Source organism: Carcharodon carcharias, chromosome 5 (genome assembly GCF_017639515.1).
Source record: "Carcharodon carcharias isolate sCarCar2 chromosome 5, sCarCar2.pri, whole genome shotgun sequence".
Lineage (NCBI taxonomy): Eukaryota > Metazoa > Chordata > Chondrichthyes > Lamniformes > Lamnidae > Carcharodon > Carcharodon carcharias.
Window position 1 is genome coordinate 81987470 of NC_054471.1, and position 25746 is coordinate 82013215.

The following is a 25746-nucleotide window of genomic DNA, read 5'->3' on the forward strand; positions in this document are numbered from 1 at the left end:
TCATCATCATCATCTATGCTGTCTTCAAAAAGTAAAGCAAGGTCCGGAACCTCGTCCTGTGACAAATCACCAATATCAGTGGCATATTGGTTATCATCCTCTTCCACAGTTTCCCGAAAGAGCAAATTAAGGTCCAGAATGTCATCTTGTGGCTGGTCACCTTCATCCTTGTTGCACCTGCCTCCCACTTCACCCATCCTTACCTCAAAGGGAAATGAAAGATGTACGATGTTGTTTGTGGTCAGAGGGATGGAGGTTTGTCTATGAAGACTGACTCACAACACTCTGAGTCAACTTGAGTTTCATCTGCAACTGGTAAATCAAGAAGGTGTAAAGTTAAACAAGCTTTTCTGCTCAACAAGGAACAACGTTGATTAGAAATAACATATAGGCCTGAATTTTCCCCTCATCAGGTGCGACATCAGTGGGCCTGGGAGTGGACAGGAAATGGACCCCAGACTGCGATCGACACCTGACCATGATTCCACACTGGCTAGTCAACTAACGCCCATCCAGCATGAAACACATTTTCTTATTGCTCGGGAAGGGTGGGCGGGGGTCAGTCAGGCACTGGCACCATTGGTGACCCGGCGGGCACTTTAAAACTGGCACAGGCAGCTCCCTGAAGGCTGCCAGGAGAGAATCTTTATTCAGTCTAGAGACAGGAACAATGGCCTCATTAGCAGCAGGAAATGTCAGGTGGGAGGGCAGGTTGGGTGCGCACTCAGCCCCCCCCTCCTGTTTCTCAGACGAGTGCCTCACAACACTCATGGAGGAGGTGGCAGCAGCCATGAAATTGTGAGGTGCACGTGGATGCAGTGCCACAAAAGGTTCAACGACCTGCTGCGCTTGGCAAAGGTGAGTCCTGTGTTCACATGGATCAGTGTGAAGTGTTAAGGGCTGGCCGTTCCCCCCCCCCCCCCACCCCCTGTGGAGCTCAGAGGTGTTAGAGTCTGAGTGCCAATTGTCAATGCTGCCAGAGCTGGCCAAGGGGGTGAGCCCTGGCTGCTTGACCTGAGTGCCTTGCGGATCAAGAACCACGACTTGGGTATGCCCTGCAAGGTGCTCCTCAGGCCAGGCTGCAATGGCGCTGCAGGTAGACAGTGGACTAATCAATGCTCCTCTGTCCTTTCAGAAGAGGAGCCATAACTACATTGAGTGGTCAAGGATGGGCAGAGGCCTCCAAACCTCTTAATCATGATGAGGTTTGAAATGGAGGCATTGGAGCTGGAGAGCTGCCACCCACCTTGGTCAGTCAGTCGTGGAGAGGCAGGGGTCACTGATGAAGGTAAGAGTGCAATGCACGGAGGTGAGTGTGCTGGATTGTGCAAATATTCTTGTGTAGTCTCATCATTAATGGGACCCTCAAACCTGGAGTCTCCATTGATAATTGAAAGACGATGGCACCATGATGCAGATCTCCATTGTGTGACCAGGGCACCTGGCATGCACAGTGACAGTGTGATGGGGAGGCAATGGCGTAGTGGTATTGTCACTAAAGTAGTAATTCAGAGACCCAGGGTAATGCTCTGAGGAATCTTGAATCCCATCATGGCAAATGGTGGAATTTGAATTCAAAAACATCTGGAATTAAAAGTCTAATGATGACCATGAAGCCATTGTTGATTGTTGTAAAAACCCAGTAATGCCCTTTAGGGAAGGAAGTCTGCCGTCCCTACCTGGCCTACATGTGACTCCAGACCTACAATGTGGTTGACTCTTAAATGCCCTCTGAAATGGCCTAGCAAGCCACTCAGTTGTATCAAACTGCTACAAAGTCACAAAAAAGGAATGAAACCAGACGGATCACCCAGCATCGACCTAGACACGGGAATCGACAACGACAAACTCAGCCCTGTTCACCCTGCCACATCCTCATTACTAACATCTGGGGCATAGCGCCAAAATTGGGAGAGCTGTCTCACAGAGTAGTCAAGCAAGAGCCTGACATAATCATCCTCACAGAATCATATCTTAAAGATCATGTCCCAGACATCACCATCACCATCCCTGGGTATGTCCTGTCCCACCGGCAAGACAGACCCAGCAGAGGTGGTGACACAGTGGTATACAGTTGGCTGTCCTCACTATTGACTTCAGGTCTCATGAAGTCTCATGGCATCAGGCCAAACACAGGCAAGGAAACCTCCTGCTGATCACCATGTACCGCTCTCCCTCAGCTGATGAATCAGTGCTCCTCCATGTTGAACATCACTTGGAGGAAGCACTAAAGGTGGCAAGGGTGCAGAAGGTAGTCTGGTTGGGGGACTACAATGTCCATCACCAAGAGTGGCTGGGTAGCACCACTACTGACGGAGCTGGCTGAGTCCTAAATGACATAGCTGCTAGACTGGGTCAACAGCAGGTGGTGAGGGAACCAACAAGAGGGAAAAACATTCTTGACCTCATCCTCACCAGCCTGCTTGTCACTGTTGCGTCTGTCCTTGACAGTATCAGGTAGGAGTGACCACAGTCATTGTGGAGACAAAGTCCCGCCTTCACATTGAGGATACCCTCCATCGTGTTCTGTGGCACTACCACCGTGCTAAATGGGATAGATTTCGAACAGATCTAGCAGCCAATGAGGCGCTGTGGGCCATCAGCAGCAGCAGAATTGTACTCAAACACAATCTGTAACCTCATGGCCCAGCATATCCCCCACTCTACAATCACCATCAAGCCAGGGGATTAACCTTGGTTCAATGAGTGCAGGAGGGCATGCCAGGAGCAGTGCCAAACATACCTAAGAATAAGGTGTCAACCTGGTGAAGCCAAAACACAGGACTACTTGCATGCCAAACAGCATAAGCAGGTAGTGATAGACAGGGCTTAGTGATCCCACAACCAATGGATCAGATCTGAGGTCTGCAGTCCTGCCACATCCAGTCGTGAATGGTGATGGACAACTCACTGAAGGAGGAGGCTCCACAAATATCCCCAGCCTCAATGATTGTGGAGCGCAGCACATCAGTGCAAAAGATAAAACTGAAGGATTTGCTACAATCTTCAGCCAGAAGTGCCGAGCAGTTGATACACCTCGGCCTCCTCCAGAGGTCCCAGCATCACAGATGCCAGTCTTCAGCCAATTCAGTTCACTACACATGATATCAAGGAACAGCTGAAGGCACTGGATATTGCAAAGGCTATGGTACCTGATAATATTTTGGCAATAATATTGAAGACTTGTACTCCAGAACTTGCCGCACCCCTAGCCAAGCTGTTGCAGTACAGCTACAACACTGGCATCTACCCAGCTATGCGGAAAATTGCTCAGGTATGTCCTGTACACAAAAAGCAGGATAAATCCAACCCAGCCAATTACTGCCCCATCAGTCTACTCTCCATCATCAGGAAAGGAATTCACCAAGGCTTCTTAAACAGCACCTTCCTAACCCACGACCACTACCACCTAGAAGGACAAGGGCAGCAAATAGATGGGAACACCACCACCTGGAAGTTCCCCTCTAAGTCACTCACCATCCTGACTTGGAAATATATCGCCGTTCCTTCACTGTCGCTGGTTTGGGAGGGGGGGGGTGCGGTGTTGGGTGGCGGTGGGCAACAGGACGCAGTACTCACAAACGTAAGTTTAAGGCACCATGAGCACAAGAGGGACTGTTCACTGGTGATCTTCTGTTCTGCCATGTTCTGTTAATGTGTTTACTGGTATGGCCTTTAAACCCATATATAGTTCTGTTCATTTGTTGTGAGTGTCAAAATTATATAAATTTTGCTTTTGTCTTAATGGCCTGAGTATGCTTCACCATTTTTTGTGCAGGGTTTGCCAGTACCTAATGCTGGAAGTGAGTGGCTCTAAACTTTATTGCAAGGGCACTGAGTGGGCTTTGGTTTCAAATGAAAGCGTCACTTCAGACATCCGGGATGGAGGAGGTATCCCTGGCATGAGGTGGAAGTAGATCTTTGGCAGCCAAGCTGAAGGCACATTGGATCAAGGCATCCCTGGTGCCCCTGCCTCACTGAAGGATCCAGAGGTCTGCCTCCACATCCTCAGCATTCTCACTGTGCTCCTCTTCTGACTCACCACTGGATTCATCCTCTGTGGAACTGCCTCAATATCCTCTTCCTCCAGTGGGTCCCCCTTGCCAGTGCCAGATTGTGAAGAGCGCAGCATGCAACCATAATTAGTGACACACACTTTGAGGGGTATTGTAGTGTACCCCTTGAACAATCCAGGCATTAGAAGTGCATCTTCAGAAGACCTATGGTCCTCTCTATTACCGCCCTTATGGAGACATGGCTCCTGTTATTTCGCTGCTTTGCTTCTGTTCTTGGATGGCGGAGAGGCGTCATGAGCCACCTTTTCAGGGGATAGCCCCTGTCACCTAACAGCTATCCATCTAGCCGGGCTGGAGCACTGAAAAGCCTCGGCACCTGGGAGTGTCTCAGGAAATGCATGTCATGGGAGCTGCCAGGGAACCTTGCACAGAATCTGCATCTTGTGGTTACAAACTATCTGGACGTTCATGGAGTGGAAGCCCTTCCTGTTGACGAAGGCACCCAACTGAACCGCTGGCGCCTTGATGGCCACATGTGTGCAGTCAATTGCACCCTGAATGCAGGGGAACCCAGAAATTGTTGCAAACCCTCTGCCTCACTCAGCCTGGCTGGCCTCATCCATACAGAAATGAATAATGTCATTACCCGTCTGAACAGAACATCAGTCACCAGCTTGACGCAACTGTGGGCAGCTGACTGGGAGACTCCACACAGATCCCCCACTGACTCCTGGAAAGAGCCGGAGGCATAGGAGTTGAGGGCCCCTGTGTCCTTCAGAGCTACTGGCATGGGATGTCCACCCATACAGTCGGAGCTGATCTCAGGCCCAATCATATGACAAATGGAGGTCTCTCTGGAGAGACAGAGTCTCCTTCGGCATTGCACCTCGGACATATTGAGGTAGCTGCCCTGCTGCCTGTAAACCCTGGCAGCGGGATAGTGGCATCTTCTCTGGCCCTGCACCTCTTGTGCCTGTGCCTCTTCTCCCACAGGTCGCTCCCCTGGAAGCTGCATTGGGACACTTAGCCTCCTCTCCCTTCTGCCCCCCTTTTCCTCCTCAGAGGAGATGCCTCCAGTGGAGATCACAATCCCTATTACCAGGGTAAGGGAAGGCTGTCTGATACCTGGGAGGGTCCACATGGTGATAATCCTCCAGGGACCTTGGAGACACCAATGAGTCCTAAAATAAAGCCTGGAAATGCGAAGGATGAAGCTGTCAAGTTCAAATAAGCAACCAGCAGCAAACTATCTCCTGAACTTCTCACTACTCACAATGGCAATGCTACTGAACTTTTTTATCCTACCCTTGGGTGAGGTTTTGTAAAAGGTGGGCTGCTCAGCTGCCCGATTTGCCCATGCGATGAGCCAAAATCACACGGGCAATGTAAAATTACGAACAATTGCCTTCTTAATGGCCTTAAGTGGCCTTTTAATTGATGGCGGGCATGGCCTCCACAACCACGCATGCCCACCGACCTCAAGATTGCTTGCGTGCAGGATGACATCAGGACGCTCGCCCGATGTCATGTCACGCTATTTCACGTCCATTCAGTTCAGGTAAGCGCCTGCCCGCGAGTCATACATTCTGCCCATAGAGTGCTGGTGAGCTCTATTCCATTATAACAAAATGTAGCAGTCACCTCTCCTCGTGCCTTGAGTGGAATACCTACTGCGCCGTCAAGTTGAGTGGTAGATGGCTGGACAAATTCAGACTTCAGCCACGGTATGGCATTGGAAAGAATGGACACTCCTACTCCTGTGTCCAGTTTAAAATTTGTATTCCAGCCATTGGAATATCTGCATACCAGAAATCTTCTTGTGGCTCTGTCACTTCAGCTAAGAAGACTCCATCCTGTTCTTCACTATCCTCTTGCTTGGACACTTGCAGATTGGAATGGTTGGTTTCTAAATTTTTGAGCTGAAGATGGAAGTTTCCGGCTGCTGCTGCAAACCATTTTAAAATGTTTCCTCTTGCGGCAGATGCGGCTCCCGGCATTAATGGTTGGACAAGGTTCACACCAATGAGGATTTTTCACACCACATCGCTAACATGAGACAATGGCATTGATCACACCCTCTTCATCCTGGCTCTGTTTTCTAGCAGTTGTGCTGATAGCCCTGTGGTTCACAAATTGGACCAGGCCAGTGGTCTGCCCCCAGGAAGACTCCTCATCATCCCGGTTAATAGCCTGTTTTGTTTGCGAAGTCCAGCCTGTCTGGCTACCAATACGGCTTTGGACAAAGTCAGATCTTCTCTGGACTGCAAGAAGCCTGACAATGCTTCACCACTATGATGTGGTCTCTGATGAGCTCCTCTCTCAATGTCTGATATTCACAGTTATCTGCTAAGTGATTCAGGTCATTTATAAAAGAACCTATATTCTCTCTAGGTTCCTGGCTACGCCAGTTGAATTTTTCCTGAATCATTAGAATACTGCACTAAATTAGGAATTGAAGGCTTTGATGGAATCTTCGTACTTAACATTTTCTTCATCAACCCCTTGTCTTCTTAAAATCTCATCAGCACAGTTGCTGATTGTGTACTGACTGACCTGATCCTTATCTGGTTCCTGGGTGAGTCCAGAGGTATCAACTGAATCGACATGGCAGTTCTCCAGTGTGCAGCTTGGTTGACGCCCTCCACAATGTCCAGGGGCTGAGGCAGAAATAAGATTTTCTCTATAGCTCTGTGTACTTCTAGTTGGCTGTCGTGGGATCCGATAGCGATTAGTTGCTCTAATTGCTGCTGTTGGCGTTTCTTGAGTGTGCTTTGCTGAGCTGATTGTTTTCTGCTTTCCCACAATTCTCAGTGTTCCAGGGATCCTTAAAAAATGGTTCACAGACTGTTGTATTATTATCATGACCGGGGTCTAGGAGCCTTTGATAAAATAAAGCTAGAAACCATGATCTTAAGAATTAATGAACATTGAATAACTATTTGCACTATTTACAGAGACAGACTTTAGTAGGACTCCATTAGAACCTTCTTCCCTCAAATTCCAGTTACATGTGACCTGACATCACTGATGATGCAATCTAGCATAATAGCTATTGACCCTTTATACTGCAGTTATGATTGTGTTGCATTTCTTGTATCTCTCAGAAGCATTGCCCTTGCTATGATAGGATAGGAAGGAGGATTATCCTTTAAACTGTTTTTGGTTCTTATACTCCAGTGACCTCTGGTGGGACATGTGTGTGTTTGTGTGTTTTGTGGGGTTGGGAAGTGGAGGGGTGGTGGGGGCTGGTGAGAACTGGGTTTGGTTTTGATGCCTCCTTGAATTGGGGTTCCCGTAATGAGGAATGGTTCCTTAGGCAAGATACCACAGCACTCACAGGATCAATGGAACTGGACACCAACAGTCAGTTGAAGATGGAACAAAGCTGCCACAAATGCACCGCATCAAATAAAGCCAGTTTGAGAGGCTTGTATCTCTTCCTCCACGTAACAGTAATTAACTGGTACCTACACAGAAGTTCCTTTGAAGCAGCTGCCTTCATTAATCACATGCTAATTAATTAGCTTGTACTAAGGTGTTTAATGATAACCTTGTCTTCAGTGGAGACAATTTACTGCAGCACAGATAGAGTTAACATGCACTGGGGGACATCTTAGGAATCTTTCCCAAAGCAAGTTCTTCAAAAGCACTTGATCTTTAACCGACCTGCTTATACAGTGCACCCTTATTCATCATTTTGCTTTTAATATCATTGCCCTTGAAGATGGATCTATAGCAGTGTTATTAATTATCCACAACAATAAATAACTCGTAGAGCAACTCATTCAAAATCCACGGCGGTACACATTCTGTAACATTGAAGCCAGCTGGAGGCAAACCAAAAGTGTGTCAAAATATCATACATGGCAAACAACAATAAGATGCATTATAAACAAATTGCTGGAATAACATGATTTCAATCTGTAAGCAGTAATACTGCAGCCCACATCTTTCTCCATATTGTTTTCAGTGAGTAGGAACAAATACAACTCCCAGATAGCTTAGCCCTTTCAGATGGTGTCACATACCCTCCACTAAGATCTTCTTGTTCTGAATAATGCACAGATGCAAAATGAAAGCAAAATACTGTGGCTGCTAGAAATCTGAAATAAAAACAGAAAATATTGCAAACGCTCAGCAGATCAGGAAGCATTTTTGGAGAGTGACAAACAGAAGGCAATTTCCTTTCTTTAGAATTGGAAGAAGTTCAAGTTGTATTTGTTTTTAACCAAGTACGAAGCAAAGAAAAGTAAGGAGCAAGGAAAAGCACGGAGCCAGGGTACCTATTATTCCTCTGGAATCATCTTTTCTTTCTTTACTTGCCCCATTACTATCAGATCACTTCTGTCATTTGATCTCTTCTGCAGTCACCCTTTCCTTTGCTTCCTTCTCATTTCTCCCTTTCCATGTCTCTGGACTTGCCTAATACCTTTTTAAATCTCAAACTTTATCCAGTTATGGTAAAATGTCATTGACCTTAAACAACGGGCTGGATTTTACCGCCACCCGACTCCACCAGCCTGTTCACCTCAGGTCCTCCACACCCCCCACACCTCTCTGCAGGGCCTAGTACCCCTGTTCTACTGAAACCCCTGCCACCACCCCTCACTCCTGCCTTGACATTTATCTCCCCATCTGACTCCTGCGATGATCTCCACTGGGGACTGGGTGCACTCCTGGTGGCGCTACTGGAACCAGACAGTTGCAGGCCATTTGATTGGTTGGCAGCTCTTGGAGGCGGGGCTTCATCCACAGATGGGGGTAGAAGTCTTGCTTGAGACAATTAACCAATTAAGTCTTGCCCTGAGCCAAGTATTAAATGGCTGTGGGGCAACCTGTCAGAGCAGGGGGCCGGTCATCCTTGACATTAACACTGGGGAGATGGGGAATCTAGTGCAGCTGAAAATTATGTCCATTAACTCTGTTTCCCTGACTCCACAGGTGCTGCCTGACCTATATTATCTGACTTTAAATCAAAGATAGGTTTGTTTCTGGATACACTCTGTGGTATGAGAATTTCTTTCAGCCCAATACAAGTGGGATGTGTCCACCTTCTCAGGCTGCTCTCACAATGTTAATCCGCCTGGTTAAAAACCACTTTGATCATACATCAGCAGATGATTAACATCCTGGGAGTCAACACACCCTTTACTGAATAAATATGTCAAAAGCATATCAATATTCTGCCCATGATATCATCAGCAAATAGCCCGCTGAGAGGAAAGGTTTGACACAACATTGACCTAACATTAAGATGATATAATTGAGAATTTTAAACTGGTGGACATCATCACTTTAATAAAACATTCATTTCAAGCTGAATTTTCACAATTGCCCGTTGGTAATTCAGACTGGGATGTGGCTCATTTAAAAGTGCATCACTCTGCAACCTCAGTCTCTAGGATTGCTATTATAACTGATGCTCTTCTAAATCCTTTCATCTATCATCCTGATCTTTGTACAAAGGAGCAATGTCACTTTCTCCACTTGTGTCCAATGAAATGGAATTTTGGAGGAAAAACATTCAGTTGCTTCCTTTAATATCCATTATGATGAGGCCTTAATTTTTTTAGCAGTACAGCAATGACCCTACAGCCTGACTTTGAGCTAAGACTTTTTAATTATTTATTATGAATCTGATCTCTCTAAACTGAGCTAGTTCCACCAAATCTTGTCCAGATTACTGCTTGTGTGACAGCTATAAGAATATCAAGAGAGAGTGGGTAGGTGGAAATTTAAAAAGGGGGTAAGACCACTTATCATCATAACATAGATATGAAAGTATATAAGAGGGGAAAGACTATGGTCCATTTCAGTTAGGCATGGTCTTTTTCTCCGTAACCTGAGACCTGTATTTACTTATCCTGTAAAACTGAAGGGGGAAGAACAGTGGGAATTATAGAATGATACAGCACAGGAGGAGGTTATTCAGCCCCATCGTGCCATTCCTTGCTCTTTGATAGAGCTATCCAATTAGTCCCACTTTCCCATTCTTTATCCATCACTCTGCAAATGTTTCCTTTTAATTACTTATCCAATTCCATTTTTGAAAGTTATGAGTGAATCTACTTCCTCTTCTCTTGCAGGCAGTGCATTCCGTTGCATAACAACTTGCTACATAAAAACAACTCTCATCATCCTCTAACTTTTTGCCAATTATTTCAAATCTGTGAGCTCTGATTTATCCAGTGGAAACAGTTTCGCTTTATTTATTTTATCAAAACCTCACCTCTATTAAATCTCTTCTTATCCTTCTCTGTTCCAGGGACCACAATCACAGCTTCTCTAGACTCTCCAGCTAAGTGAAACCCATCACGTTTGGTACCACTCTAGTAAATGCACTCTCTCCAAGACTTTGAAAATCCTTTCTAAAGGGTGGTGCCCAGGTTGGAACACAATACTCTGGCTAAAGTCTAATCAGTGATTTGTAAAGGCTTAGTGTATCTTCTTTCCTTTTATATTGGAGGGAGGTGATTTTTGGCAGCATGTTCAGGCACCAACTATTCGCCAAAGTGGCCAAGGTGGGGTCATGAGCTAAAAATGCTGGTTAAGCCCACATTTAATGCAAGACATCATCTTGGTAAAGGAGTTAAAGTTTGCACTAGGAGCAGTCATCAGGAGGATCATTCATCAACTGACTGCCACTTAAAATGCATGCAGTCTTTTCCAAACATCATTTCCTAATGGCTGTTTGGAAGTACACATGTGAACTTCAAGTGCTACTTAAGGGGGTTACTACCGCTGCTGGAACTGAAAAGAATGTCAGAAATGCATCAATAGGCTTTCTGGGACACTTAGCAACACATCAGTAACACTCAAGAAACATTTATTCTGGAAATTCTCTAAATATTCTAAAAATTGTAAATACTGTGCTTCTCTTGCTGGACACATTATAGGAGCCACCACCACCACCTGGAAGATCCCCTCCAAGTCACTCACCATCCTGACTTGGAAACATATTGCCGTTTCTTCACGGTTACTGGGTCAAAATCCTGGAACTCCCTTCCTAACAGCACTGTGGGTGTACCTACATGACATGGACTGCAGCGGTTCAAGAAGACAGCTCATCACCATCTTCGGAAAGACAATTAGGGATGGGCAATAAATGCTGGCAAAGCCAACGATGCCCACATCCTGTAAATGAATAAAACAAAAGGGAGTGCTAAAATATGGGCTTTCTTGCGAGGGCTTCCCCTTGATCTGTAGGAAGAATAGAATGTGGAGAGTGGGGTAAGACGGTGAGCAGGGGAAGTAGGACTCTTCACCAATGCAGATACAGGACACGCTCCAGCTTTGTACCTGCTCCACTGGACCTCCAGTGTCACATCTGAGAACATGTGTGGCCACTCCCTAAGTCCATGGGCCATCCTGCAATGTCAGTCAGTGCACCTTGGAGCGGATGCATGGAGCCCACAAAAATTGTCACTAATCAGCACTTGAGTGCTAAACTTGCAGGTGCCTATTTAGCTACACCAAACAAGATCAAGTTATGGTAATCAGGAATTAGGACCAAACTTTGTGCTAAATCCAGACTTTCAAACAGATATGTCCTAGTAGCAGAGCACTTATTTAGTGCCTCGTTTTAACCTTTGGCCAAAATAACCTCTTTTGCCTCTGTTTATAAGGATAAGGGTTTTATTAACTTGTCTTATGTTCAAAGATTTATGCATGGGAAACCCCAGGCCTGATGCACATTAGCACTGGGGAAATTGGAATCAAAAATACAAATTAAATCCTGTTAAAGCCAGCAGGCTATTGGGCTAGGATTGCAATGCTTCCTGCAGAATGAAATGCACTGTAAATAAAAAAAGATTCACTCTTGAAAGTGCAATGGATTGTGCTGTGCGATATCTGTTAATAGCTTCATCGCTCCATTAATTTAACCCTTCTGAAACCGGTTTGCTTTTCCAAACTGACTCCAATGAAATGTAGGAATGGATTAGGATCTCGTAGGCTAGAATTCAGGAAGGAATGACCCTCTCTTCAGATGGATTTTTCCCATAGGAAAGCCATGGTGAGCAGCTGACAAAACCATTCAATGTTGCAGATACACCAAGGACATGTTGTAAGGTGTAAAAAATAAATGCAGATGTTCCAGCTAACAGCACCATCAGGGTACAGCTTTCTGAACCTTAATAGGGCTGAAAGTCTATTTATGACAAATGGATCGCTTGAGAAAGTTTGAGATACTTAAATATGGCTCCAGCTGCAAACAAATTAAATGAATTTAATTTCAAATTGCTGATTTTCATTTTGCTCACCCCAAGTAGATCTTACATGGATGGGGAATGGTAGCATATTGGCAATGTTACTGGATGAGTAATCCAGAGGCCCAGATTAATACTCTTGCGAGATGAGTTCAAACACCACCATAGTAGTTGGGGTAATTTAAATTCCATTAATTAATGAAGGATTAAAATCTGTAAGAAAAGGGTTAATTGACTGGCTATGAGTTCAGGGCAGTATTTGTTCTGTGGAAACTGGATGGGTGTGACACTTGCTAATTACATTGATACATGTTAATTCTAGTGATCCTACTAAATTGAATAGGAGAACTTATATTGAAATAGAACAGTTAATTGCAGAAAACTGATCGAAGCCAGCCAGAGAATCACACTGGGACAGGAAGAAGTCTTTATATGGCTGAGCCAATGGAAAACAACTTGGGAATATGCTAACCAACCAACAAGTGAACATGAGCCCAACTAACCAATCCGCATCTAGAAAAAGATTGCGCATGAACTCTTTCAAAAACTATATTCTGCATGTAAATCCATGGAAGATTCCCAGGCAGGAGCACTCAAGAAGGAAGACAGAAGATATGTATCAATGGAAGAGTCTGGGCGAACCAAGCAGAAAAACCTCGATCAAAGATGACTTGAATATTATTGAAAATACAGACATGTTGTGAAGCTTTTCAGCTTGATTTCATCCGAACAAACTCAAGAATACCAAATTTCAAACAGTTACAAAGATTTATACAACAGGAGAAAAGGATGATAATTGGTTGGCAAGTCGACTCCGATTGGCCGAGGTGTTGCCATAGAAAAACAACCAAAAACTATAGGTTCCCCAAGCAACCTGGTAATTGAAAAAAGACACAAGGATTGATCATGTTCCTTTTGTTTACAGACCATGGGTCCCTACACATGAATGTGTGTCACTTCTAGCAAGCATAAATGAACCATGCTACAAGCTCGACTGATTATCTTAAATTGGTTGTTAGTGTAACTATTAGCGCAATCAGGATTGTTCAGCAAGTACTGCCCAATTGCAGAATCACATCTAACAGTAGACATTTTGTTTTGGGTTTTACAAGCCTGGGTTGGTCGTGTAGGTTCCGTACTCTGCCTATTAAGACTAACCAAAGTAACTTGTTGTTTGATCTGAACAGCTAATTGCTGGTAAATATCATCTACATACCAGGCATCACACAGGGCACTGAAATTCATACACAACATTGTTCATTCATGTGGTAAGAAGAATGTACATCTCCACCTATGTAGGATTGACCTTATCTAAATAATGCCCCAGCCATTCCCTCACCTTGCAAGCCTGATACAGAAATAGAATGCATCAAAACTTCCTGCAGGACATTGGCTATCTTGATCAGATCATTCTTTTCCCTGTAGCATGTAAACTCACAAATGGGCTAAAGGTCACCACTTACAGACCATAAAAATGCCTGGTCTACCTCAAATTAACCTGGAAAGTAAAAATATCTCAAAAATTTGAGCGACAGGTTAAGCAAGCCATTTCATGCTGCTACTATGCAGTGGCTTAGCAGGTGGTGTTTTCCATAACAGGATGCTGCCCATCAATCCAAAAAGACATTCAACCTACCACACAATTGAGCAATGACGTGTATAAATTTCAATATCAGTGTAATGCCAGGTACTTGGCAATACATCCCAATGATTGGCTGACCGAATCAAACAGCATGGAGCTTCGGTTGTTCGTAATGGGCAGAGTACAGGCTGTACTCAATCAGCCCAGGCTTGTAAAACACAAAACAAAATGTCTACTGTTAGATGTGATTCTACGATCGGGCAGTACTTGCTAAACAATCCTGAGTGCGCTAATAGCTACACTAACAACCAATTTAAGATAATCAGACAAGCTCGTAACGTGGCTCAGTTATGGTTGCTAGAAGTGACATACATTCATGTGCAGGGACCCATGGTCTGCAAATAAAAGGAACATGATCAATCCTTGGAAAAACTCAGCAGGTCTGGCAGCATCGGCGGAGAAGAAACATGACCCTTCAACAGAACTGAGTAAAATTAGGAGAGGGGTGAAATATAAGCTGGTTTAAGGTGGGGGGGTGGGGCGGGGGGTGTGGGGTGGGGGGAGAGAAGTTGGGGGGGTGTGGTTGCAGGGACAAGCAAGCAGTGATAGGAGCAGATAATCAAAAGATGTCACAGACAGAAGAACAAAGAGATGTTGAAGGTGGTGATATTATCTAAACAAATGTGCTAATTAAGAATGGATGGCAGTACACACAAGGTACAGCTCTAGTGGGGGTGGGCTGGAATAAGACTAACAGGGGATAAAAGGTATAGATTTAAAAATAATGGAAATAGATGGGAAAAGAAACATCTATATAAATTATTGGAAAAACAGAAGGGAGCGGGAAGAAATGGAAAGGGGGTGGGGATGGAGGGAGTTCAAGATCTAAAGTTGTTGAATTCAATATTCAGTCCGGAAGGCTGTAAAGTGCCTAGTCGAAAGATGAGGTGCTGTTCCTCCAGTTTGCGTTGAGCTTCACTGAAACAATGCAGCAAGCCAAGGACAGACGTGTGGGCAAGAGAGCAGGGTAGAGTGTTAAAATGGCAAGCGACAGGGAGGTTTGGGTCATTCTTGCGGACAGACCGCAGGTGTTCTGCAAAGCAGTCGCCCAGTTTGTGTTTGGTCTCTCCAATGTAGAGGAGCTTATATTTCACCCCTCTCCTAATTTTCCTCAATTCTGTCGAAGGGTCATGAGGACTCGAAATGTCAACTTTTTTCTTCTCCGCCGATGCTGCCAGACCTGCTGAGTTTTTCCAGGTAATTCTGTTTTTGTTTTGGATTTCTAGCATCCGCAGTTTTTTGTTTTTATGATCAATCCTTGTGCCTTTCTAAATTACCAGGGAGCTTGGGGAGCCTATAGGTCCCCATTGATTTCTCAACGGCAACACAAAGGCAAATTAGTGTCGACTTGCCAACCAATCAGCATCCTTTTCTCCTGTTTTGAAATTTAGCATTCTTGTCCTGTTGAGTGCAAGATGAAAAGCTTCAGAAACACTTCTCTCTTTTCAGCAATATCCAAGTTCCATGCTATCAAAGATCACTTCTAAGCAACCTACAGATATCTCAGGTTGACCACCTGAAGGGCAACTGTATGTTTTAATTGAAACCGTTTTGTTTAAAATTCTCAACAAAGGTGTTGGAATTATTGTGAGATTGTGTCAATTGTAATTCTCAGTCTCCAGACTTAAGAAAGAGGTTAAAAACATCTGCAAATGCTAATCTCATTAATAATGATCACGAAACTACTGGATTGGAAAAACTCATCTGGTTCACTCATGCCCTTCGGAGAGGAAATCTGCTGCCCTTCCCTGGTCTGGCCTACATTTGACTCCAGATCACCAGTGTGATTGGCTCTTTACTAACCATGAAAAGGCCAAGCAAGCCACTGTGTTGTAGCTGGCTCAACACCACCTGCTCAAGGGCAATTAGGGATGGGCAATAAATGCTAGCCTTGCCAGCGACCCTCATGTCCCAAGAATGGATATTAAAAAAAAATGAATGCAGATGACCCAAAGTAAATACTTAAAATACACAGCAGCTGGTCAATATATGGAAGAAAAAAATAGGTTTAAAGTTGCCCGATGTTTATTTAGCAGACTCACCTTATCATTCCAGCCATAGAAACATAGAAACTAGAAGCAGGAGTAGGCCATATGGCCCTTAGAGTCTGCTCTGCCACTCATTATGATCATGGCTGATCATCCAACTCATTAGCCTGCTCCCACTTTCTCCCCATATCCTTTGACCCCTTTCGCCCCACGAGCTATATCTAACTCCTTCTTGAAAACATACAATGTTTTGGCCTCAACTACTTTCTGTGGTAGTGAATTCCACAGGTTCACCACTGTCCACATCTCAGTCCTAAATGGTCTACCCCGTATCCTCAGACTGTGACCCATGGTTCTGGACTCCCCCACCATCGGGAACATCCTTCCTGCATCTACCCTGCCTAGTCCTGTTAGAATTTTATACATTTCTAGGAGATCCCCCCTCATTTTTCTGAACTCCAGTGAATATAATACTAACCGACTCAATCTCTCCTCATATCTCTCCACCATCCCAGGAATCAGTCAGGTAAATATTTGCTGAACTCCCTCTATGGCGAGTACGTCCTTCCTCAGATAAGGAGACCAAAACTGCACATAATATTCCAGGTATGGTCCCACCAAGGCCCTGTAAAATTGCAGCTAGACATCCCTGTTCCTGTACTCGAATCCTCTGGCTATGAAGGCCAACATACCATTTGCCTTCTTTACCGCCTGCTGCACCTGCATGCTTACCTTCAGCGACTGGTGTACGAGGGCACCTAGGTCTCGTTGCACATTCCCCTCTCAATTTATAGCCAATCAGATAATAATCTGCCTTCCTGTTTTTGCTACCTAAGTGGATAACCTCACATTTATCCACATTATACTGCATCTGCCATGCATTTGCCCAATCACTCAGCTTGTCCAAATCACACTGAAACATCTCTGCATCCTCCTCACAGATCACCCTCCCACCCAGCTTTGTGCCATCTTAGGGCATTGTTAGTAATGGCTCACAAAGTGCATAGGCCTTCAGAGAGTTTGGCTAATGGACATGATTCAATGTTGCTGGACATGTTTGTATTTTCTGCAAAGACACTTGTCATTGTAATGAAGGCCCAGGTGAGGATCCGATACCCGGTGAACCTGTCCAGTTTGAAAGAGATTGACAAGCATTCAATGACAACATGGCCATTTGATTTCCATTTGAGAGTCTTTAGAGTGGGAGATAATATGGTGGTCTATAGCAGCATCTGCTTCCCACTCTTCACACCAGTGAGTTAGTAAGGAAAAATAACTCTAAGATGCTCACTTTCACCATCCTCACACCCTGCCCTCCCACTCACCAAATATTGTCCACAGTAAGTACTAACACAACAGAAAAGGCTGAATGCTGCCTTGCAAAGTGTTTCCCTGTGTATCTTCATTCTGAGCTGGCAGGATCCTGTGTGTATGAACAAAATTATTAGAAAATATTTTTTCACTCCTTTGTATTGAATATAAATACTGGTTACAAAGGAAATAAAAGTGCTGGAGGCCCCCTGCCTCTCTGCTTTCTCCTTCCCTCAGCATCACCACATTAGTCACCTGCACTTTTTTAATGGGTTTGTTTGTGTCACATAAGTGAACTATCATTGTGCAGGATTGCTGCTCTGGTGATACAATACAATTTCTCTGCTGTTCATATTCATTAATTCTGGTTCGGTTCTCCTTGATTGTTACCTTCCTTTCCTCCTCCCCTTCAATTGTGCTGTAATACTGCATGAGCTAATCATGGCTGGCACTTAAAACGGCAGTCATAGAGTCTTACATAACATAAGAAAGCCATTCAGTCCACCATGTCAGTACTAGGACCAGATAGAAGTATAAAATCAATCCCACTCCCTTAGTCATTTACCATAGCCCTACAAACATTCCCTATTCAAGTATGTATCCAATCCTCTTAGTAGCATTAGCAATGCTGTTAACAAGGTTTTAAAACATTCTTTCTTTTACTTCTCATTTACTTTCTTGAAAGTATCACTGGACAAGAGCAACACTAAACACAAACAACTTGCACTATTTTTAATACGTGCCTTACTTTATACTATAATTTTCAACTAGTGGATAATTTGGCCCAGTCACTGCTGGTGGAGAGAGTCTCCCTTATTCCTGAACTCTCAAAATATTATGATTAGCAGAGTTTATACCTGATATTGAGATTGCTTTTACTCCGTTTGATTTTGTTGTTGTTTGTTGAGTGACAATTACAGATTTTAGACAAGACTCCGAGGAGCATACCAGTGGCTAGGTACTTAGCCCAAATCTCCATAAAATATTTATTTTGGAGAGTCTGCAACAATATCCTTAAAACTGGAGCTAGGCATTCAGAGGTGATGTCAGGAAGCACTTCTTCACACAAAATGTAGTCTCTTCCTTGAAAGGCTGTCGAGGCTAAAGGTCAACTGAAAATTTCAAAACTGAAATTGATAGATTTTTGTTAGGTAAAGGGATTAAGGGTTACCGAACCATGGGGGAGGGTTGATGGATTTAAGATACAGGTCAGCCATGATCTAATTTCTCCGGATGCAGTAGGGAAAAGATTGCAAAGAACAACTATTGACTTGGTTTCCCCAGGATTTCCATCGATGGCCTTGATGTTAATGGGGAAGGTTGGAATATTTGACTTCGGTTTCTTAATCCCCCTCCCCGATTCTTTCTGGCCCATCAGGGGAAGGGGTGGCAGTGGTGAGGGAGTTAAAAGCAAGGCTTTTAGTTGAACTGGTGATATTAGTAAAATGGGGCAAAACTGCCAGAAATCTATCAGGCTGTTCACTCACTTCAAGTTAGAGATGACTCCTGATGTGTTGGTGTGAAAGTCAAGCAGAATAATATCATACAATGGCATAAAAGAAATGTCTGGAGCCATTTTACAGGTAGAAACAGATGCCAAGCCATTTTAAAAGATTTAGAAAGACTGGCCAAAAGCATATTGAAAAATAGATGCCAATTTTGAGCAGGTTCATTCCACTGTGGAAATAGAAGAGTTGCCTTCAAACAAATTAAGGATTTGCACACACATTTTCAGTAGTAATTTCTACACTTGTGCTCCTAAGACACTTGGAGGATGAAATCTCAGTTCTAAGTATTTAAAATAATTTTATTCAGGTGAGGCCTTTATTGCATAGAATTACATAAGATGTACAACATGGAAGAAGGTTTTTCAGCCCAACTGGTCCATGCTGGTGTTAGTGCTCCACATGAGCCTCCACCCACCTCTTGTCATCTAAGTTTGTCAGTATACCTTGAATTCCATTCTCTTTCCTTGTTCCACATCCATCTTAAGTGCAACATTGACAATGTGAATTGAGTTGAAGATAACCAAGCTTGTTTCACACCCTTACACCCAGCCAAATAAAAAGCAGTCATCTCATTAGCCTGGATTAACTTGGAAATTAGATCCAACAGCTGCCAGAGCTATGTAACACAGTGACCACCCAATTCTATTTAACATTTTATTCTGATAGAGAATATTTTGGTCAGACCATGGAAAGAAAATAAATTATTGCATTTATATAGTGTCTTTCATGACCTCAGCATGTCTCTAAGCTCTTTAATACTAATGAAGTACTTTTGAAGTTGTTCACTTTATTGACATAGGAAACACAGCAGACAGTTTGTGAAGTGTAGTTACTGTAAAAAATAAATGTAGGAAGCGCAGCAGCCAATTTGTACACTTCTAGAAAAGATCACAGATTGTGTGCACAACAGGGGATATCAATTCAATTGAATCCAAACTTCACCCCCGTCTTGTTAATCAAAATAATTTCTGAATTTACTGATCATCAGTGGAGCCAGTCCATTAGCAAGAACGCATTCAACTTAAAAAGTAGCCAACATTTAAAGTTCAGGAGATGGTACTGCAAAAGAAAAAATGGTCTTTTGTCATGGAAAATTTTCTGAAATTGTCCAAGTTTTGCCTCCGAGCATTCCATTGGACTTTGGAACCCAATTTAAGAAAAACCTTGAAGTGAAAGACGGATACAACGAAGTAACTTCTTGAATATACCAATCAAGAAATGGCAGTGGCCATCAGACCACACTGTGCTATGTTTCTATCCAAGATTTAAATGATTTGTCTCAACCATTGATCTCCTGGGGCTGAATTTTACGTCACATGGGTGGCCGCATGCCCAACCCAATCGGGAGTAAAATCATGCGACAAGATGTCGGCTAAGCATCCTGATGTCATCGCGTATTCGCGTGCTATTTCGCTCAGCGGGCACGCACAAAATTCGGAAGTGCGCCCACCAACAATTAAGAGGCCAGTTAATCTCATTAACGGTGCAATTGTCTCTGATTTTCTGAGGCGTGACCAGTTGGTGGACGGGCCAATCGGCCAAGCGGCCTTTGCATTTTTCGTCAAACCACATCCAAGGGCAGGATAAAATTTTCGTTATGAAATAAAATAACAATAAATATTTGTGAGCAGCATTTTTATCAGCTATATTTTCAGATGATTGATTATGATGCACAGACATTTTTTCTCAGACTTTAAAACAGTTGTTTGGGCATTTTCAGGTCTCCAGTTCCCTGAGACAGCTGTGTCTTCAGGGAGCTTTCTCGCAGTGCTCACCTGCACCTGCGGTGACATCGTCACCTGCCCACTTCCCGCCCCCACTCCAGCAGTGCTGAGCATTTCGGGGTGTGTTTCACGCTGGCTAGCCATTAATTGGCCAGCCAGCATGAAATTGCTGTCCAGGGCCGATCACTGTCGGCGGTCCGTTTCCTGACCGCTCCTGGGCCTGACAATCGCGTGCGCGCCCACCACAAGTAAAATTTAGGCCCTGTTGCCAAAACTGTCGCACTGTAAATAGTTCTTACAAGTTAACAAGTTGTGAGTTCCAGGGTGTCTAGGTGTGCACCCTTGGAAATGCTAATCCCAAAAACTGTTTCACAAGAGCAAAGCTCAGTCACCAATCTGACGATGATGATAAGCTAGAATCCTCCCCATCAAAACAACTTTATATGTCAATGACTATTCACGAACCCAGGATGTGGGATTGATGCAAGATGTAAGAAAGTGAAATCGAAGGTGGGAAAAGTTTGCAGCAATCATTGTCACAGGTGTGATTTTTGCCCTAAAGGTTTAATAGGGCAGTGACTTGCAGGATTGATCATCCACATACCTGGGAATGTTACCTCTCTGAGTGATCAAAAAGGTGGGTGCAGTTTGGAAGTTACAGGAACAACATTTGTAAGTATTGATTTAACTTGATGGGAGCAGGGTCCTGCTATTTATAAGTTATCAGTGGGACAATAAACTGTTAAAAGAATATCAAGGTGTGCTGAAGTGTGATGCTTGACCACTTTTTCCACCCAAATGGATTCATTTGTTGTTAAGAGTATGGGTATGGATTTACCTACCCAAAGCAGCACATAAAATTCACCCTCTTCATTTGAAACTATTTCAATTGCTCTCAATAACAAGGAAAGAAGGAATGACCTGTATTTATATAGCAACTTTCACAACCTCGGGATGCCCCGGCATGTTTGACAACCAATAAAGTACTTTTGCAGCTGTTCACTATTGTAGCGCAGGAAACACGAAAGACAATTTATGCACAGCAATCTCACACACCTGGAACTTGCTGCCTACAGGGTGGTGAAAGTGGAGATGATTTCAAATGGAAGCTGAATAGGCACTTGAGGGTAATAAACATGCAAGGCTATGGGAATAAATCTGCAGACTGGGACTGACTGGGTTGCTCTACTGAGAACTGGTACAGACTTGATGGGCTGCGTGGCATCCTCTGTGCCAAAATGACACTAAGCGTGGTATTTTCTACTCCTGCCAGCAGCTGGCATCATGGCGGGCGGGACCAGAAAATTCGGAATGCAGCCAAATATCAGTTTCCTGCTGGCATGAAAATGGATTGCAATTTTCTGCTTGTGACTTTCATGGTGAGTCGGGTAGCCAGCCGCTCCATGTCGGGAACTGTATTAGCATGTGTTTGCATTTCATGAAAGCTCATTAAAAACCAACTCACCAGAATCATGGTCACACATCTCAAATCAAATAGCCATGCTGGTGGATAAATAGACTGGCGTGAATCATGACCAGATATAAGTTGGCAAACTGCACTTCACTTGTGACCTTGAGATTTGTGTACGCAGCGCACACCTACCTTTCACTGTGCTGCACAGGCGGCTGCTCTAACTCCGTGCCAAGACTGCTCAGGCTAGACCAGCAAGAAGGCAAGGGAGAGCGGTGGTATAGAAGGTATATGCTTGACTGAGAGAGGTGGTAATGAGATAAAACAGAAGCAAGGGAAGGGACTGAAAGGCACATGCTTGACTGAGGGGTTTGCCTGACGGTCTACTTGGCTGGCGGGGGGGAGGGGGGAGGGGAGGGATGGACATAGGAAGATGACTGGGGGTGAGGAAGGAAGAGGGGCATAAGTCTGAGACAGTCCGGTGGTGGTGTGCACCATGTAATTGGGGCCAGAAAGCAGAGACACTCCTGGGGTAATACGCACCCTGTAACCAGGGTCAGAAAGCAGAGACAGTCCTGGAGAAGTGTGCACCATAATCCAGGGAGAGGGAGGGCCTGTTGTGCCGGTCGTGCACAGCATGGTGTTCACGGCATGGTCAGTCCCTCACATATTTCAGTCCTGCGGTTGGTGGCTTGCTACTGCGCCGCAGATGGCACAGTCACTGGTGCAGGTCACTTATATCCAGTTATGAATCATGCCAGTCTATTTAGCCACCATCATGGCCATTTGATTTGAGTTTTGTGGGCATGATTTGTGAGCTGGTTTTTAATGAGCTTTCAAGAGAGTCATCAGCAGCCTGTAAATGGGTAACTAAGAGGGGCACACTCAACGGTCTCATTGGGAGGGATCAATGCTGCCTTCTTCATGGCTGTCATGCAACTGACGAGGAGAAGGGCCTGTCGACATCAGGCAGGGCAAAGGGAAGAGTCTTGTCCTGAGGAACATGGGCCAGCGAGGTCCCATGAAGACCCAGGAGCTAAGGAGGAGAGATCAATTTGATGGAAGCATATGGCGCAACCCAGGGCATACCGAAGGCCCCTCTCATACTTGCAGATTAGCAAGAGTGCCTTGGATGCCTTTGCTTATCAAGGGATGTGGTGACTCACAGCTGCCATATTCATTGGGAGGATCTGATGCCGCATGGCCTGGGGGGCCATCAATTGCCAGTGGCTCTGCAGGTGATTGCCGCACTCAACCTTTTAGTGACTGGCTCATTCCAGGGCTCTACTTGGGACCTTTGCAGAATAGCATAATCCTCTGCTCATAAATGCATCCGACAGATCACTGATGCCCTATTCAGTAAGGCACACAATTACATCCCATTTTCCTTGGATGAAGCCAGCCAGGCTGCCTGAGCAATGAGATATGCAACAATCTCTGGCTTCCCACAGGTGCGGGGTGCCATTGGCTGCACACACGTGGCTTTAAGAGCTCCCTGACAGCAGCCATGGTGATTCATCAACAGAAAAGGTTTCCACTCTCTCAATGTACAGCTGATCTGTGATCACCAAAAGCGAACTATGCAGGTCTGTGTGAGATACCCTGGGCGCTTCCATGACTTGTACATCTTGTGTCCCTTGCAGGTGCCACAGATCTTCAAGGGCCCTCAGTGCATTCAGGGTTGGCTCATTGGTGATAAAGGCTACCCCCAAAAGATGGGGGGGGCAATCATTCAGTGGGCACAAAATGCTTCAGAGGAAAATGCGTCTCATTTCGTGACATGCTCCTTAAATGAGCAGGCCATTGGCATGGCGGAAGGTTCATTTCAGATGGCTGGACTGGTCAAGAGGCACTTTTCAATACTCTTCCCAGACGATGTCTTGCATCATCATGGTTAGCTGTATTTAACAAAACCTGGCACTCCAAAGAGACTGAGGAGCTGCACATCTTCTCTGATGAGGAGGATATCAAGAGGGATGAGCTCGATGAGGGCGAGGATATTGAGGCCCCAGAAGAAGAGGTGATAACACAGGCCAGGCACGGCAGGTGTGCTGGTGAGATTCTTATAGCCACAAGGTTCCAGGATGATAAAGACGAATAGCTCATACGAGCCTCTTTCACCTGTGTCCATCATGCAGGCTTGACATTAAGTCCTTCTTTGTTACCCTCAGCATCTCAATGAGGGCCATCAATCTCAGGATGAGTAGTCACAATCTTGCGTGACGATGCCTCCATCCTTGAAAGGCTAGGCTGCCTCTGGAGCACATGGCCATTCTCCAATGGGATAAGAACTTGACCAGTGTGCACTGTAAAGAAATGTGACATGGTTCAGTCTTTTCAAGCATTCTGCCAACATTTCACTGCCAATGACAGCTTTCAAGAGGCAGGAACAGCACTGAAATTATCACTGCACTCATGGCAGTATGCCTGGAGCATTGCAAGGTGCCTCAAGGAGGACAATCATCAATCACTGATTCTTATGTGAACGCTTGAGGACTAATCTGAATCCAAACTGTGGCATCTCTCCACAGGTCATCCCTCATGCAAGAGTAATGTTCTGGTCTCATTCTCATACTGAGTCCCCAGCATGAGATTGTTTGTTAGGACGCAGTGATCTGTCATTCTAATTCATGGTCATGAGCCTGTGAGTCAGGTCCCCTTTATGTGCACAGGGAGAGCTTCAGCAGCACCATCATCTGAGCATTGACAAGCACTCATGACTCAGCCTTCGCCAGGAGCTTCCCAAGCCTGACAGGCATTACAGGGAGGCCATTGAAAGATGCACTGAGTTAGAATGACACCAATGCAGGTCACCATTGCAACCTGTAAGATACACATAGGCCAGTCTTCAGTGCAACAGCATCAGGAGAAGAAACCAAACTGCAAAATCTATACTCATGGGGCCACATGATATGATCCTCTGACTCAAGTCTAAGATATGCACTGCCCAGCCACTATGTTGGTAGAGCAAGAGGCTTTACTCATGTTGCTGCTGTGTACAGAATGATGACTCACTGTACTGGGATTATATGAAGCAACATAGACCTGAAGCCCATGATGAGAGATATGTGAGGAGCAATGGGTCGGGGGGTGGAGAGCACCTGTTACACTTCGATGACCTCAAGGCATCGCATCTTATAGAAGAGCCATTCACTAGACGAGAATTTCCAATAAGCAAAATACATTAACAGATATGCAAAGTATATACAGCGAGTGAAAATCCGTGCCACCTTGGTGTACTCGATATTTCTTAACTTTTCTTACCCTACTGCAACGTCTAGGTGCTTCCCCAACATCCACAGCAGAGGTAGGGGCAGCCTGCTGATTGCTATGCCCTGGTGTCTCTAGTGACCTTACTGGGTGCCCTCTGCAGGGCGAAGTCTGGAGAACCAGCCTGCTTTGGGTCTCCTGCTGTGGGGGAGGCAGAGGTGATTTAGGGCAGCTAGACAGCTCAGGAGAGTCCTGGGTGAATTGGCCTGGCATATATGGCTGATGCTTCTCCGCCCTGTGGGTGTCAGAGGGTCCCTCTTTGACACCTTGAGGAGAAGGTGCTCTGGAGAGACGTGCCCCATCCTCCTCTTGCAAGGCCACTGATGCATCTCATTCATGGCTATAGCAATGGTATGCAGGTCTGCACACACATCTGGCACAAACTGCTGGACCAAGGTCTCCATGGCCTTCCAATAGTGACCACGATGCACAGGCAGGCTGAGGCCACATGTCAGACAGAAGGTGGATGGGCTCTTTGATCCTCCATTCTAATCTGATGAAGCCGCTGACAACCCTGCCTGCTGTTCCCCTGCCTGTCTTTACGCCGATTCCAGAGGCTCGTTATCGGACTCAGACTCCAGCAGTCCTCCGAGTGTCCTCTGCTGTCACTGCTTCCGCTGTGGACCCGAATCGGTGCTGTGCTCACCAGATAGCGACCCTGAGCCTGCT